Here is a 16,393-nt window from a genome sequence, read left to right as displayed (position 1 = left end):
TTCAACTTTTCTGTTTTCTTCTAATGATATATATCAGCATGCTTGTATATCAAATTATATCTAACTAATATCTCTCTCTCTCTCTCTCTCTCTCTCTCTCTCTCTCTCTCTCTCTCTCTCTCTCTCTCTCTCTCGCCAGCAACGATCGCTCTTTCCCAGAACCAGAGGGAAGATGAAAGACGAGAAACAAGAGCAGAACAAACGCGTCCAGTGGTCGTCGAGATGCTTGGGGGGGGTGGGGGGGGGGGGGGGTTCGGTCCAGTAATTACGGGTCTGGCCGCTAGAGGGACACCAGCCCCCGCCACAACATATCAACACACTGATTTTTAACCTCTTGAGAACGACAGTGGGACCTCTGCCACGACCCTTGCGTATGATGCTCTTAGTCCTCTGACATGTCTCGTAAGGGTCTATGTCAAAGGTCACTCCATTATCACTCAAGGGTAGTTAAGTCCGGCTCCAGATATTTAAACTAAACCTAAAGGAAAAATAGCGTAAGCTTAGTTAGAAACAAGACGTCTGGCGACTTCCAGCGCCATTTCAGGATAAAGTTTTTTTAAGAATTATGATGAATGTTAAAAGATTTATGATACCAGTTTCTGGCCTCACACTCGTCTTAATGTTTCCAGAATTGATATTTCCTGGAATCAAACGGAATCATATTCAAGAGGAGGAGGAGTCTCAATGGTTTCCTTTTTTTTTTTTTTTTCCTTCACTTCATAAGATCACGTCGTACAGAAAATAAAGAAATGGTAACATCACTAACTCCCATGTCTGTCGAGTACCGTAGGTGTGGGTGAGGAGGGTTTCCCGGTACTGTCAAACCGTACTCAAGCTACCTGGTAACCCGTACAGTAGTGGTTGACTGTCATCTGTACCCGCTACCTGGCGACCGGAGCAGTGGTGGTGACCTGTGCGGGGACAGTCCAGTATACCAGCCATAAGAATGATGACAGGCAAGATCATGCAACCCTCTGACGCTAGCCCAGGTGACTGAATCCGGCATACTGGCCGTGTGTTTTGACCCTGAAGAATGCCATTCGCCCGCCCATCGTAGCCATGAGCGAGTACAGTCGAGACGAAAGGTATATATATATATATATATATATATATATATATATATATATATATATATATATATATATATATATATATATATATATAAAGATATTAGGAGTTGGAGCAAAGTTCATCGAACAAAAGTAGGTTCTAGTATTTGTTTTCATATCTATTTTTACACTTCCCTGACAAAATCCGTTTTGAAAGTGCAAAAATACGAAAAACTAATACATTCCTGTTTCTTCTTTGTTTGCATCTTACGTGTATTTATGTGTGTGGAAGGATAGCATGATGGCTGCTTGCTGTCACTTGTGAGGGAATAAGTTTCATAAATGGTAAAGTTTGAACGTGTGTGTGTGTGTGTGTGTGTGTGTGTGTGTGTGTGTGTGTATGTGTGTGTGTGTGTGTGCGTTTCCCTGCTGGTGCTGACACGTAACCTCTCCACACCATAAGGGTGTGGTGATCTAAACCATACAAGCAAAAAGCACCTTAGTTCACAGTTATCAAAAGATTCGTCTGGTCTCGACCTGGCATGGGAATTGTCTGCAGACGATCACCCTCCCTCTTCTATAGTTCATAGGGATAATACCACACTCTTGAGGAGTGACCACATCAGTCATCTTCCTCCCTTCCCTCACCACATCTACTGACTACCTTCCCTCCTCTCATTACATCCAACCCCTCCCTCCCAACATCACTGCTACCCACACTTTCCTCAACTATTACCTGATGCCTATCATTTCTCTCAGCCGTTACTCTGACCCCCTTATCCTCTCCTTGACCAAACAACCCACCTCCCCTTCCTTCACCAGTGCCGTTAATCACCCGTTCTCCCTTGCGATTAACCTACTACAGGTACAAAGACCTTATGAGAGCAGCGCTGGTAGAGGTGTGACGAAATGCGACCAAGAGAACAGGGAGATGCGACAGCCGGCTTGTCTCTGCATGACGGCAACAGCACAAGCGTCCTATGCACGAGATGAATACTTCTAATTTGCACCTTGTCAAAAAGAGTGCCTCTGCCTGTCCAATCCTTCCCTAACTTGTGACATTCAACACGCTCACCCAAGGGGTTCTTTTTTGGCAGTGTGTGTTCGTCAGTGGTTCCTTGTGTTTGTTGAAGACAGAGAGCCTTGTACTGCACCTGGAAGACACTTCCCAGGGGCGTCATGCCGGAAGTACTGTTAGGCACTTTCATGGACTCTGTGAATGATTTAGAAGCAGCTGCTCATGAAGCGTTCGTACCCAGCCCCCTCCTCGCAATGTGTCTGACTAGCTTCCCTGCCCAAGCAGGGATGGTCTTGAATTTTACGATACAAAATTTCTTCTTTTAATGCTATTGGTGTCTACCTTTGTATGTATGTATGCTTTTCAGGACGATCAACAAGTGTCTAATTTAGTACACTGATGGGACTCGTTCCGGAGAGCGTTGCTATGGCTGACTAGTGCACACAAGCCTGTAGGTAGCCTGTTCGTATTTATGTAGTTCTACATCCTCCCCCCCACCCGGTGGCGTATAATCAATTTCCTCGAAGCAATGATCATTATCTTACCTAGCACAGAGAAGGGAGCGAGCGACCGGGCCACCAGCATATGATCAATGTCACGACGTCAGTCACCTCGACCCAACAACAACCATCGTCTGCTCATCCTCAACTGCTTCTTACACTCCTGAATTTCAACTCTCTCATGTTCCTAAATGAACCATCTCACTCAAAACTTTCCCGGTGATTTCTTTCGGCTAATTTTCTTTAAAATGCACAAATCATGTATGACGTAGAGGCATTAGCACGCCGAAGTCAAGGACATAAATGATGAAATGGTCAGGTCTCGTTGCTAGCCGCTCCACTCTCGACTTACGAACACAACAACACACAACCTGGTATCACCCAACGCGTCGGAAGTCAATCTGGCAGAGCGGTGTTACCCGGTGGACGCGTACCACAACTCCAGTCATCACGATACACAAGACTTGGTATCAGTCCATAAAACCTTCGACAAAATTCCCGACGACCCTCCCTCCTGACAGTCTACATACCAAAATACATAAAAATATTCCACGCGACCCCCCTAGTCGCGCTTAATCTCCAAGATGGTAAAAATGGCGCGATATAATCACCTACTGTCTGCTCGAGATTAGCTTCATCTACTTTCATTTGGTTGAGCAGCCACGGCGTATCAGTTAACATTGCGGCGGAGACGAAGCCCCGGCACCGCAATCCTCAACTGTCCTTCTGCCCGCGTCCCGATCTCCGCACCAAGGCTGTTTGGTTGCCCCCCACGCCTCACCTCTCCCTCACGACCGAACACACGAGCCGGGGAGTACGTTTCTTCAAGCGTCATCGGAGCGGATGTCCGTCATGCGCCTCATTTATCGCACGATTCCACATGGGAAAGGGACGAAGTCCGGTTCCTCACGAGACTCAAGTCGTACCCGCATTCAAGGATCGAGTGACAGCAACAAGAAGAACATTGGCTTACTCCTCAGGGACGAACTGGTCCATTGAAGGAGGCCAAGGTAGACGCCGCTCCCCTATCTCTTTTTCCCGTTCCCTCTCCCTCCCTCTCCCCCCCCCCCCCGCCTCTCTCTCTCTCTCTCTCTCTCTCTCTCTCTCTCTCTCTCTCTCTCTCTCTCTCTCTCTCTCTCCTCCCGTCTCTTGAGCTCTTTATTTGTTCTTTTTTGGGTTAATTTCCTGTCACTCGCTGTTGTCTTTTCCCCGCCGTTCTCAATTTTCCTTTATGCACTATCCTCTCTCTCTCTCTCTCTCTCTCTTACAGTTAATTATACACGTGCAAGATATGTTGTATCACCTGACCAAGATAAGATTCCCATTATCTTCTTTTATCTATTCATCGCCTTTATCTACCTGCCTGATGTTCCTGTGTCGGATCTTCCCCTTCCTTTACCTTTTTTCTTCATCTTTACTCTCTCTCTCTCTCTCTCTCTCTCTCTCTCTCTCTCTCTCTCTCTCTCTCTCTCTCTCTCTCTAGGCCCTTAGATCCCCTGAGGAATAACAAAAGCATTCCAAATTACACCTCACAATTATTACCGTCTTCAAAAAAGAATAAGAGAAATATGTTGTGAAACGATGTTTGTATCATAAGAATCAAACGGAAAGAAAAAATCATAAAAGCTGTGTAGGTGTGTATATTTGCGTGTGTGGACGTATGTATATACATGTGTATGGGGGAGGGGTTGGGCCATTTCTTTCGTCTGTTTCCTTGCGCTACCTCGCAAACGCGGGAGACAGCGACAAAGTATAATAAAAAAAAAAATATATAATATATATATATATATATATATATATATATACACATATATATAGTGGGTTCCAATGCTAGCAAGAATTCACACTAGGCAAGGACGTATCATCATCGTTGTCAGAAAACAAGCAAAGTCTCGTCCAGGATCTTCTTTGTCCTTTGGAGTCGATCACTTCCCTGTTCCATCATGGAGTGCTAGAAACAGGCGAGGCTACGGCCACGCTCAGATCCACCGTCTAGATGAAAGGCATCGACACTACATCCCACCATCCACAGACAAGACCAATCCGTGGTTTCTCCTGACCGGTTTACATGGTTGAGTACAATGGAAGCACGTCGCCCCCGTATACCACATCCGTCCTATTCGTTCTATCTTATGTACGCCTCAGACCTTCCTAAAAAGTTTACGTCACGAAGACACAAAGCCACTCTCAGCCCATCCTCCCATCTCCTCATCTTATCTACCCCTTGCTCCCTCAAACATTTCATTTCCATCACATTCACCTTATCCTTCATATTTTTGTCTAGGGCGGCGCATCGCATCTATACGGCAGCGAGGGATTACTGTACCATCTAACATGCCTATATTTGCCCTTTAAGACAGTGACTCTCATTACAAACATTCCTTAATGTGCCTAAGACTTGTACCCATCTCATCCACGATATGGCTCGCTTCAGCCCCTATGGGTGCATTCGCTGACATATCTACTCACAGGGATATAAAACACTTCACTCCCTTCCTCCCAAGTTCTCTCCATTCGAGCTCACACCCCAAATAACCTGTTTCTGTTCAATGGTAAACCTTCCTTTTATCTGCATTGACTTTCAACCTTCTCCTTTCACACACTCTCCCAAACTCACACACCAACTTCTCCAGTTTCTCTCACTCTAATCTGCCACCAGCGCCGTATCATCAGCATATAACCGACTCACTCCTCAGCACATGGGGATCTCCAGCAGACTGCATACCTACAGGAAGTAACGCAGCCTTGGGCTGCAGGAGCATTTAGAAAGGTCATAGGTAATATATCAATTGTTCCCCAGCAGCTGGTGGCGGTACACCTTCTCCTGCAGCAAGTGGGGAAGTATTAATCCCCAGCATATCTCCATACTAACAAGTTGGGTAATATCCCTCCCCAGCAACACGTCCCCCAGCAGTAAGTGGAGGCAGCGCAGCACCCCTCCCTCAACAGGAAGTAGGGGCAGGATTCCTCCCCAGCAGTAAGTTGGAGCAGGATCCCTCCCCTAAAAGAGGGTCACCATCCTTTCCCCAGCAATCAGTGGGGACAGCATCCTTCCCCAGGCAGTAAGTGGGAACAACAGCCCATTCCAGTAGCAGGTGTAGAACACCCCTTCCCCTCCAGCAGGTGGGACAAGATCCCTTCCCAGCAACAAATTGATCTACATTCAGCCCCTGTAGCAGTAAGGAGCAGCATCTTTCCCCTGCAGGTGGGGGAACATCCCTCCCCTAACAGCAGGTGGGGGAGCGTCCCTCTCCCAGCAGCAGGTGGGGGAGCGTCCCTCTCCCAGCAGCAGGTGGGAGGAGCGTCCCTCCCCCACAGAAGCAGGTGGGTTTAGCATCCCTCTCCAAGCAGCAGGTGGGAATAGCATCTCTCCCCCAGGAGCAGCTGAAGGAAGCACCCCTCCCCCAGCAGTAGGTGGGGGGTATCATCTCTCCCCCAGCAGCAGGTGGCGGGGAGGGGAAGAGGAGAGCATCCCTCCCTCAGCAGGGGTGGGGGAGCGTCCCTGGGGCGGTAATATCCACGTCGACAAGCCTGGCCGCCTGCTTCTTTTATTTGCATATCAGAGTTTTTATGGCGTTTTTAGAGACTTGCCCGACGTCGTTTTTTTAGCCCCCGTGCGCCATTTTTAGCCCCTGACCCTGTGTTAATTACTGGCAGTCGCTTCTTACTGTTATTAAAAAGGTAATTACGGCTCGTCTGCCTGGGACGCCCCCCGTCCTCAACAGTTTTTGCCCCCATCTCTTTTATAATTAATTATTTCGCAGAAGATGAAACTTTTTGAGTTGCACGAGAACAGATACACTAATTACAGACAACGCTCCCTGTGATCCATAATGGAATACGTTATTGCACAACGTTCGATCATCTCGTCCCTCGGTTTGAACTTAAGTACAATTATCCGTAAAGACATTATAGAAAAAGATTATTTACCAACATTTACGAAAATTCCTCACCATAAAAAAAAAATACCATGCCTCTTGCTACCCTACGGCGCCCTCGAACAACTGCGTCAATCACTACGAAAAATAACCTGGAGCCAATCACAAATCACGAGCGTCACCAATTCCCATTCCCAAACATTAGCGACCACCACACACACACACACACACACACACACACACACACACACACACCGTCATTATCAACACCAGCTACATCTTCACACACACACACACACACACACACACACACACACACACACACACACACCGTCATTATCAACACCAGCTACATCTTCACACACACACACACACACACACACACACACACACACACACACACACACACACACACACACACACACACACACCGTCATTATCAACACCAGCTGTATCTTCACACACACACACACACACACACACACACACACACACACACACACCGTCATTATCAACACCAGCTGTATCTTCACACACACACACACACACACACACACACACACACACACACCGTCATTATCAACACCAGCTACATCTTCACACACACACACACACACACACACACACACCGTCATTATCAACACCAGCTGTATCTTCACACACACACACACACACACACACACACACACACACACACACACACACACACACACACACACACACCGTCATTATCAACACCAGCTGTATCTTCACACACACACACACACACACACACACACACACACACCGTCATTATCAACACCAGCTACATCTTCACACACACACACACACACACACACACACACACACACACACCGTCATTATCAACACCAGCTGTATCTTCACACACACACACACACACACACACACACACACACACACCGTCATTATCAACACCAGCTACATCTTCACACACACACACACACACACAGACACGTTATAATCACCAACACAAATCACCACAAACACGACCATTCGCGACCAACTATAATTTTCATGGGAATGCCACAGTCATCGATCTCCCATCATGTTTCATAGTTTTCCGACTCGAAGTCTCACTGGAGACCAACCCACCCAGCAAGCAGAATATTCTGGTCATTGACTTAAAATGTGTTTCATATCACAGATCACAGTGACATGTGTACATTTTATCGTAAAGTAAATCATAAATATTCATTAAAACCAGGAAACATCAACACTTTACGTACCATATCATCTCCACAAACATAAACCATCATCCTCAAACATCACAACCGCGAATATAAATCATAACGTATTAGAACCAATATAAACCACTATCCTCACATCACCACCACAACACTGATATAAACCATAAACACAATATAAACCACCACTACAAACCACCAACCACCACTTTTTTTTGCATGTTTACTCATTCTAAAATCTTTCTTCGTCCAATCACACACCGATAAAGCCTTTCAGTTCTAGAACGGGCGAAGGGTTGATGAGTCCTGGTCGTTGGAGACGAGTAAGGAACACACCGAGGGTACAACACATCGACACAGGAGGGTGACAGGTAAGAAGCCCCAAGCAAGTCTGGGGACCAAGAGCTGCTCTCTCTCCCATCAGAAAGGGAGTAACACCATCAATGGCGACTGTGTGTCAAGAGGACGTGCAAGTAGATGGTTCACAGGATACAGTGCTCCACTGATTGGTTACAGACGGAAACTCTGTACATTCAAAAAGAAAAAAAAAATCGATGCCCAGCATGTGTCCATGGCGTCTGACGGCTGGGCCCTGGAGGTCTCTCGCTCCTCTCATCAAAGTAGAGGGAGGCTGGAGACGCAGCAGCAGATACAACGAGAGCAATTTACAGGATACGTAGTGATGCTGATTTTAGCAATTACAGTACCTATACACGCCCCTTGACGGTGCGGGAGACAAGCACACAGCTGATACTGAAGGGCGATGGGCTGGGCCCGGGCAGGCTAACTTGACCCTGAAGGTCCTCTTTTCCCATCAGTACACGTACATTATGATGGGAAATGTACGATGTAAAGACATTCAAAAAGGACGTTCAGTCTACACAATAATTCACAGAATATAATGCAATACTGGTGGTTACATGTGGGAAAATTTATACGATCGGTACACTGCGTGTGTAACTCATGTCTGCACAGCTCAGGGCACAGCACATTTTGGATATAATGCAAGAATACCTTTAAGGATATTACCATCCGTAAAACCGTCCCAAAGTCCTCGAGAACACATGCCTTGAGGCCTGTATTCACTGATTTTAGGACATTACATCACGTACATTTCGACCCAGTGTGTAACGTGTGCAGGGCAGAGCAGAGCCGGCACTAAGGATGCTCAGGATCATGAGCGTCTCGCGACTCGTCACACGTACTACCCGCACGAGCAGTATTCCGTCAGCCACAATATTCCATCATCTGGTACAGGTCTTGTTACTGTTACCTGGTTCTTCAGCATATATCAACAGAATTTCTTCCTAATGTTGAATTTTTCCAGTAAGTGAGGCTAATGTGCACTCCTACCCACCCTGTGCGCGGTGGCGCAGAAGAGAACACAGATGGTCCAGGAACTGGTGGGTCTCGACAACTGAATTATACTGGGCAAATGCGGTGTGATCGGGACGGACTATAACTATACCCAGACCCAGAAAGAAATATGTGTCGCAAGAAAATCATCTGATCAAGACGCTTCTCTCACGTAACACGTGAAGGCATTCACAGGAATGTAGGATATGTAGGCCACTATTACAGTCCCCAGCACCGCATACCACCACCACCACCACTAACAGAAGCCATCCTCACCAACACGTACGAAAAGCCACAGAAAGCAGTCAGTCACCACCTCAAACCGTTCTGACAATCATCCATCTTTACCAAGCATAAATGACGACCACAAACCTCCACCATTATTTACAGACGACCTGGCTCATCAACACCAACAAGAAATCATCACCATTATAAGCTAATTATCACCATTAATTAAGACCCCTTAGCCTAGATCACCAATGCAAAACATTAATACTTGATCACCACTACCAACATAATCATCAGCAAATCCCTATCCCCATCATCATCGATGTAAACAACCATCTTCACCATAATTCTGCCTCGAGATACACTGTCACCAACACTACAATCAACACCACCACCCTCCACCAACACCAGCGACACAAACCCATCATTACCAACCCCCCCTCCCTCCCCCTCTCCACACACACACAAAAAACACCCGTCTTATCAAAACGCCACAACTCAATCCGTCTAAAGTCCATTAAAAATCTCCTTGGCTATTTTACGCTCTTCCAGGCAATTTTCCCTCATAATTTTTTTTTTCCTCTCCTCGTGTTTCATTTCGGGGCGAATGTGCGGGCCCGCGGGGTGAAAATTACTCTTCCTTGTTGTCGAGTTTTTACATAATTAATCATAGCCTCCCGATGAGCAGTTTTTAATTACCAGCTTTACTACAGTCCTCGCACTACCCGCTAGCCGCCCTCCCCCGAGCCAAGCCATGCACACTTAACGTCCATCCCCCTATAAGGCCGAGGGACCGCGTCATACACGACACATTACGTCTCAAAAAAGATCTTGACGGACGTTAAGTAAGAGAGAGAGAGACAGACGCACGCATTCACCAACACGGCTGACTGCGACGGAGGGAGGGGTTGTGCGCGTGCGTGGTGCGCATAAACGAGGTCATGGCGAAACGCTTAATGACAATACAACGCTCCCGTGACGGCCACATCATCGCCGGGGCTCGGAGCCTCTCCACGGCCAAGTGGGTGATGAAAAAATATTTGTTCTTTCCTTTCTAGGGCGAGGTGAAGTATCTTTAGCGTTGATCCGCCGCCAACCCTTCTCCGATGGCCTCATATGGTGTGTACCCGGGCGTTGTTGGAGGGGACTGTAGCGCAAGACGAGCGGGGACGAGAGGGGTTAACTCTCGTGTTGTAATTTCTTAATTTCTTGATCAGTTTACACTTTACCGCACTCGAGATCTCAGCGAAATGCAGTGGTCAAAACAGGAAAACGTCATCAAAGGGGGGAAAAATATATAGTAACTATATCAATTAATTTTTGTTTTTGTTTTTGTTTCTAAAGAAAACGTTTTGGCTTACTAAAAGGACTCGACAGAAACTTGAGTACATACATCGAATCCCTTTTGCTTGTCCTGACGTGTATCCTCAGTAGGTTGCTGGTACAAATGACAACGAATACATTAAGAATAAAATAATTACATCAACTATCCAATCTACCCATAAAGCCAACATATACTGTCCAGTCTACCCATAAAGCCAACATATACTGTCCAATCTACCCATAAAGCCAATATAAACTGCTTAATCTACCCATAAAGCAAACAAACTGTCCAATCTACCCATAAAGCCAATATAAACTGTCCAATTACCCATAAAACCAATATAAACTGTCCAATCTACCCATAAACCCAATATAAACAGTCCAATCTAACAATAAAGCCAATATAAACTGCCTAATCTACCCATAAAGCCAACATAAACTGTCCAATCTACCCATAAAACCAATATAAACTGTCCAATCTACCCATAAAGCCAATATAAACAGTCCAATCTAACAATAAAGCCAATATAAACTGTCCAATCTACCCATAAAGCCAAGTCAAGCAGTCCAATCAAGCCACCACCACACCATTACCATCGCAGTCAAGCACTATCATTATCACCATCGTCACGTACCCATCATTACGGCCACTCACCAACAACGTACCGCGCTGACCACCACCACCATCATCAGCAGGTGGGACAATACTACTGGTACCAGCAGCAACAACAGCGCCGGGAGAGCATTCTACCTTAGTCACTAGTGACGTGGTCAAGAGCATCAATATCACCACCACCTCTACCATCACAGCCACCGGTGACACCCACACCACAACACTACCACAACACCAGCGATAATCACCAACTCGGTTAAAATAACCACAAACACTACCGCCATCTACATCGCCACAAACGAGAAAAAAAAAGAAAAAAAGCGATCACTCTATCCCCTGATATGAACTATATATCTTGCGTTCCCCACTATCATCTTCCCCGTCAACAACACGTCCACGTCTCGGTCACAAACACACCACACTCGCCATCATCACCCCGGTGCCACCATACGACTCGCTCCACCATCACCCTCAACCACTCCATCCCACAGCATCACTACCGCCGACGTCATCAGTACCATCTCCACTACCTCCCCCATCACTATCAACCCAGCGCCACGTTACACGTCGCACCGCTCTCAACACTCAGTACACACGTCACCACCACCCATCACCACAGCCACTATGATCACCATCACCACGATCTCCAGGAATACTCTCCACCATGATCAACCACCTCCACCAACACACCACCACCACTGCCTCCACCACCCTCACCATCATGGCCACGAGATAAGCCCATCTCCCCGTATGGCCTACTATCCTTGAGGTATGACAACCTGGATTTATCGACCTGTCGCGAGGAGAGGATGAAGAGCTGGGATCGGCTGTGGGCCGATTGCTGCCCCCAAGATTCGAACCCGAGTGAACTTATGCCTGAATTACTGTCAACGAGGCTAACCCCTCTACCATGTGTGTGTGTGTGTGTGTGTGTGTGTGTGTGTGTGTGTGTGTGTGTGTGCGCGCGCGCCAGTCATGGGAGGATCAGATGGAGGCTGTGGGCAGACAAGATACCATCTAGTGGTGCTGACAGCCAAACATCAGGCCTTACAGGCGCACATCAACCCTGCCCTCTGCCGGCCTACATGGCCTTCATGATCATCAACTGCCCATCTCTCTAGGACACGGTCATGGACTCGTCAGCTGAGGGTTCTGGGAAGGCAGGAACCAGCCAGGTACATGGAACACTTCTGATAATAATCTGGATTAAGAGAAGTTTGTAAACAGCCATAGAGGGGGACATGTTAAAACTGGAAAATAGAGACTGGAAAATAGAGAGTCGAGGTGAAAAAAAAATAATGGGGAGAGACGGCAGAGGAAATGATGATGGGGGGAGTTAATAAAACAGGGAGAGACGTAAGCCCTGGGGAGGTAGAGGGAGGGAGGAGCAATATGACGGGAGCTGGGAGGAGGGGAAGCTAAATCAGAGGAGACGGCGTAGGCGACAGCAGCCAGTGTGACCGCTGTGGACGAACCAGTCAACTGTCAAGAGTGAGGATGATTTCCCTGAACTAATTCCATGGCCATACCTACGAATCCAAGAATTTTGTTTACTTTTTTTTTCTCACAGCTTCTATGCATTGTTTACTTAGTTTTTGGTCACCAGGCATCCTTACTGCCGACTCTTTCCTTCATTTACCTTCCGCAGTTCAACAGAAATCATACTGTAACTTGCCATTTCGATTTTATTACCGTTATGTAAAACTTTACACTGAGAAATATCAAAATTCATCTGCCGCTTATGAACCTAGTTCATCCGTCTCCCTGTGTCAGCTTGAAGGCTATAGACGTTCCAGTTTACTTGTAGATTTATTTCCCAGCTTTATATCATCAAAACTTTGATATCTTACAACGGATCCCATTATCAGTATCATTAATATATATGAGAAAGACAACCGGTCCAAAGACTGCTCCTTGTGGCACTCCACTTGTTACGTCTAACCATTATGAGGCTTGACTATCAATCACAACACCTTGTTTACTGCCAGTCAACCAATTTCCTAGCCACTGAAGTACAACCCCATCAGTGCCATGTGACTTAATTTTTGCGGGTAACCTTGACGCTGAACCCTACTGAAAGCTTTTTGAAAATCTAGACAGACAACATTAACTGCTTAACTTTCGCCATACATGTTGATTGTACCATAAAAGAAATCACACGGATTTGTCAGCCATGAGCGATTTCGTCGACAACCCTGCAGACGTTAAGGCTAATTGGACGATAATTTCCGGACAGTGACTCATTACCCATTTTTGAATATCGGTGTTACACTGGCAAACTTCCATTCATCTGGAACTTTTCCTGTAGCAAGTGACTGATTGAAAAGGGCAGTCAAGGGGAAAGGGGCAGCCGACAGTGAAGTGGTAAGAGAGTCATCCACACAGCGCACAGGAACGATAATCACCTACAAAGTACACAAACAAGATAATCATCCTCATAATACATATGTAAGATAATCACTCACACGGTGCACTGGCAAGATAATCATCCAGACATTGTACGAGCAAGACAATCATCCACACACTGTACAAGCAAGACAATCATCCACACACTGTACAAGCAAGACAATCATCCACACACTGTACAAGCAAGACAATCATCCACACACTGTACAAGCAAGACAATCATCCACACACTGTACAAGACAGTCATCCACACACTGTACAAGCAAGACAATCATCCACACACTGTACAAGACAGTCATTCACACACTGTACAAGACAGTCATCCACACACTGTACAAGCAAGACAATCATCCACACACTGTACAAGACAGTCATCTACACACTTCACAAGACAATCATCCACACACTGTACAAGCCAGTCAGTCATCCACACAGTGTACGTGTAGGATAACCATACCTACATAGCACAAAGGTTAGGTGATCATGCACACAGCACGGCACCTACCGTGTCGTCGCCCGCCTCTTGCTGGAATCACTATAATCGATACCTTACAACAGTGATCACCGAGAGTGGTACGATACGGGTCAAGGCTATTAGCCAGGGAGAGCCCAGCCAGTCATCATGTCCCGCGCCCACCAAGTGGCCAGTCATTACTCCCTGACCTGCACGTGCCACCCTCACCAGTTATCACCACCCGCTCCACTACGCCTCTCACCTACGTAGTGATTACGGAAATGGTTCCTATTAAGTCCACCCGTTATAATAATGATCATAAACTAAATAGGCGTTACCGGACTCCGCCTGCACGAGGTTTCGCCGCGAGTGAGGCTGTGTCACTGTCAGCGGGCGAAGGGGATTACATTAATATCGAGGAACTTCTCAGTCCAAAGGAATCCACTCGTCTGGTGTCGAATATTATGACCTCCTGATACCATCATCCTCAACCGAACACATCACCCTGTTTATCTCATGAGGTCTGAGTTAAGGACTGTGGCTGAGTTAACACTACTGAGAAAATACTTTCCTCTCTTGTTCTCATCCTCTTCCACCAGACCCGGGTGAAACTAAGGCACCACCAGCCAACAATTTCCTTACCGCAGGCAAGGGACGGACATCCACGTTCTGCATTCTGGTCGCCGTGAGCGCTCCCGGACGCATCTCCCACAAGCCCTCGACTTCGATGGTACAGCCCTTAAGGACGACAGTTCCAGACCCTTGGGACGATGGCCTTTGGCCTTAATCCCGACCCTTACGTGAAAGTCCCCGGCTATGGGTGGTACCGCAGTGCTCAGGGTGGGGGTAATGTTCTTACCTGTGGCGGAGATGGTCCTGCTGCTCCGACCAGCTTCCACGACTCACCTATGGGAAGAGAAACAATATACATCACTTTCACCGTAACGTACTGTACAACCATATATTCTTGTACACTAGCCAACCGTAAATCATTCAAAGTTTTTTGATATTTGGGGACTATTCATTTTGGACGAGCGTGTTCTTACAATACAGATTTGTGCTTAAACATCCTCTCGCACTCATTCATATGTTTATGAACAAAGACAAAAGCTCACAAATGGAAGCATGCACGCTCGCAAACACGTATCGAACCTGCACACGTGTATAAACACAGACACAAACACTATCACTGTAACTAAACATCATTCAACGTTCAGCTAATTATCAGTAAGTGCATAATGTATTCATGTATGCACTCTGTATACCTTCCTGTATTCTACCACCCTCAGTATGCAAATGCACCTCACTCATGCACTTATCTAAGGAGTGAAAACATCCAGCTCCACCTTGATCTTAAGCTCTTCCATCATCAGTTCACCAGTTACCATTATGACCCTCCCAGTTATGTAATGTCTGTAAAACCTCAACTGTGTATCTTTAGCCCAATGGCTGCCTAAGTCCAATGAACCGTTCTTTATTTTGTACCTACACGATGAAAACTTGGGCGACACACACACACACACACACACACACACACACACACACACACACACACACACACACAGAGGGGAAGGAGGATGAGGAGGAGGACAAACCATGGGTGTTACACTGAGCTTAGACTTTCAGGTTGCTGGTGTGATTTGCCAGAAAGACTCGAACTATCCCTGACCCAGTGTGCGCAGACGATGCTAAACCTGACAGACTTCAGGAGGACTCAGGTCTGTAACAGCTTACCAAAAGGCAAGAGGTCCATCCATACCTGTAAGATACTTGCCTAAAAAAAAAAAAAAGAAAATCAACCAAATGCAGAGTTCAAATGATGGGCCACAGTGGTATAAATCCAAGTTATGACCCTCATCCTGCAGGGAGACAATTACAGAAATCTTCCGATGAGAAGAACTCTGAGGGTGACACACTGCCGTCTGCAGCAGCCTGGTAACCACACAGCAGCAGCAGCACAACTCCAGTAAATCCCACACCGCTGAACGTCTGAATTATCTCCGAGGACACGCTGTGATAGGAATACTCCAAAAGCACTGATAAATGTAATTTAAATTACAAGACTCCACTCACCGAGGTGTATATATCGGCCGGAGATGGGGAAATGGAAAGCAACACAATCAGTACCACGAAGAAGGATCAGTTCCTATGGACATATTCCCAGGCTGCAGGGAAGGAATACAAAGAGCCATGATGATTACCACCAGTTTGAAGTTCGTGAACGACATCGACACTGGGCGATTCTTGGATAAAACCGATCAACAAAATTGGCACAACAGCAAACTGAGCAAAAACCACAAAGTACGTGAGGATGAGTTTCTAGTGGAGGAGTGGACCAACCTCAGTTAATTTGGGAATGTGCT

The sequence above is a fragment of the Panulirus ornatus genome, chromosome 2 (genome assembly GCF_036320965.1).
Source record: "Panulirus ornatus isolate Po-2019 chromosome 2, ASM3632096v1, whole genome shotgun sequence".
Lineage (NCBI taxonomy): Eukaryota > Metazoa > Arthropoda > Malacostraca > Decapoda > Palinuridae > Panulirus > Panulirus ornatus.
The sequence above is the reverse complement of the archived record's forward strand: the minus strand, read 5'-3'. Positions refer to the sequence as shown.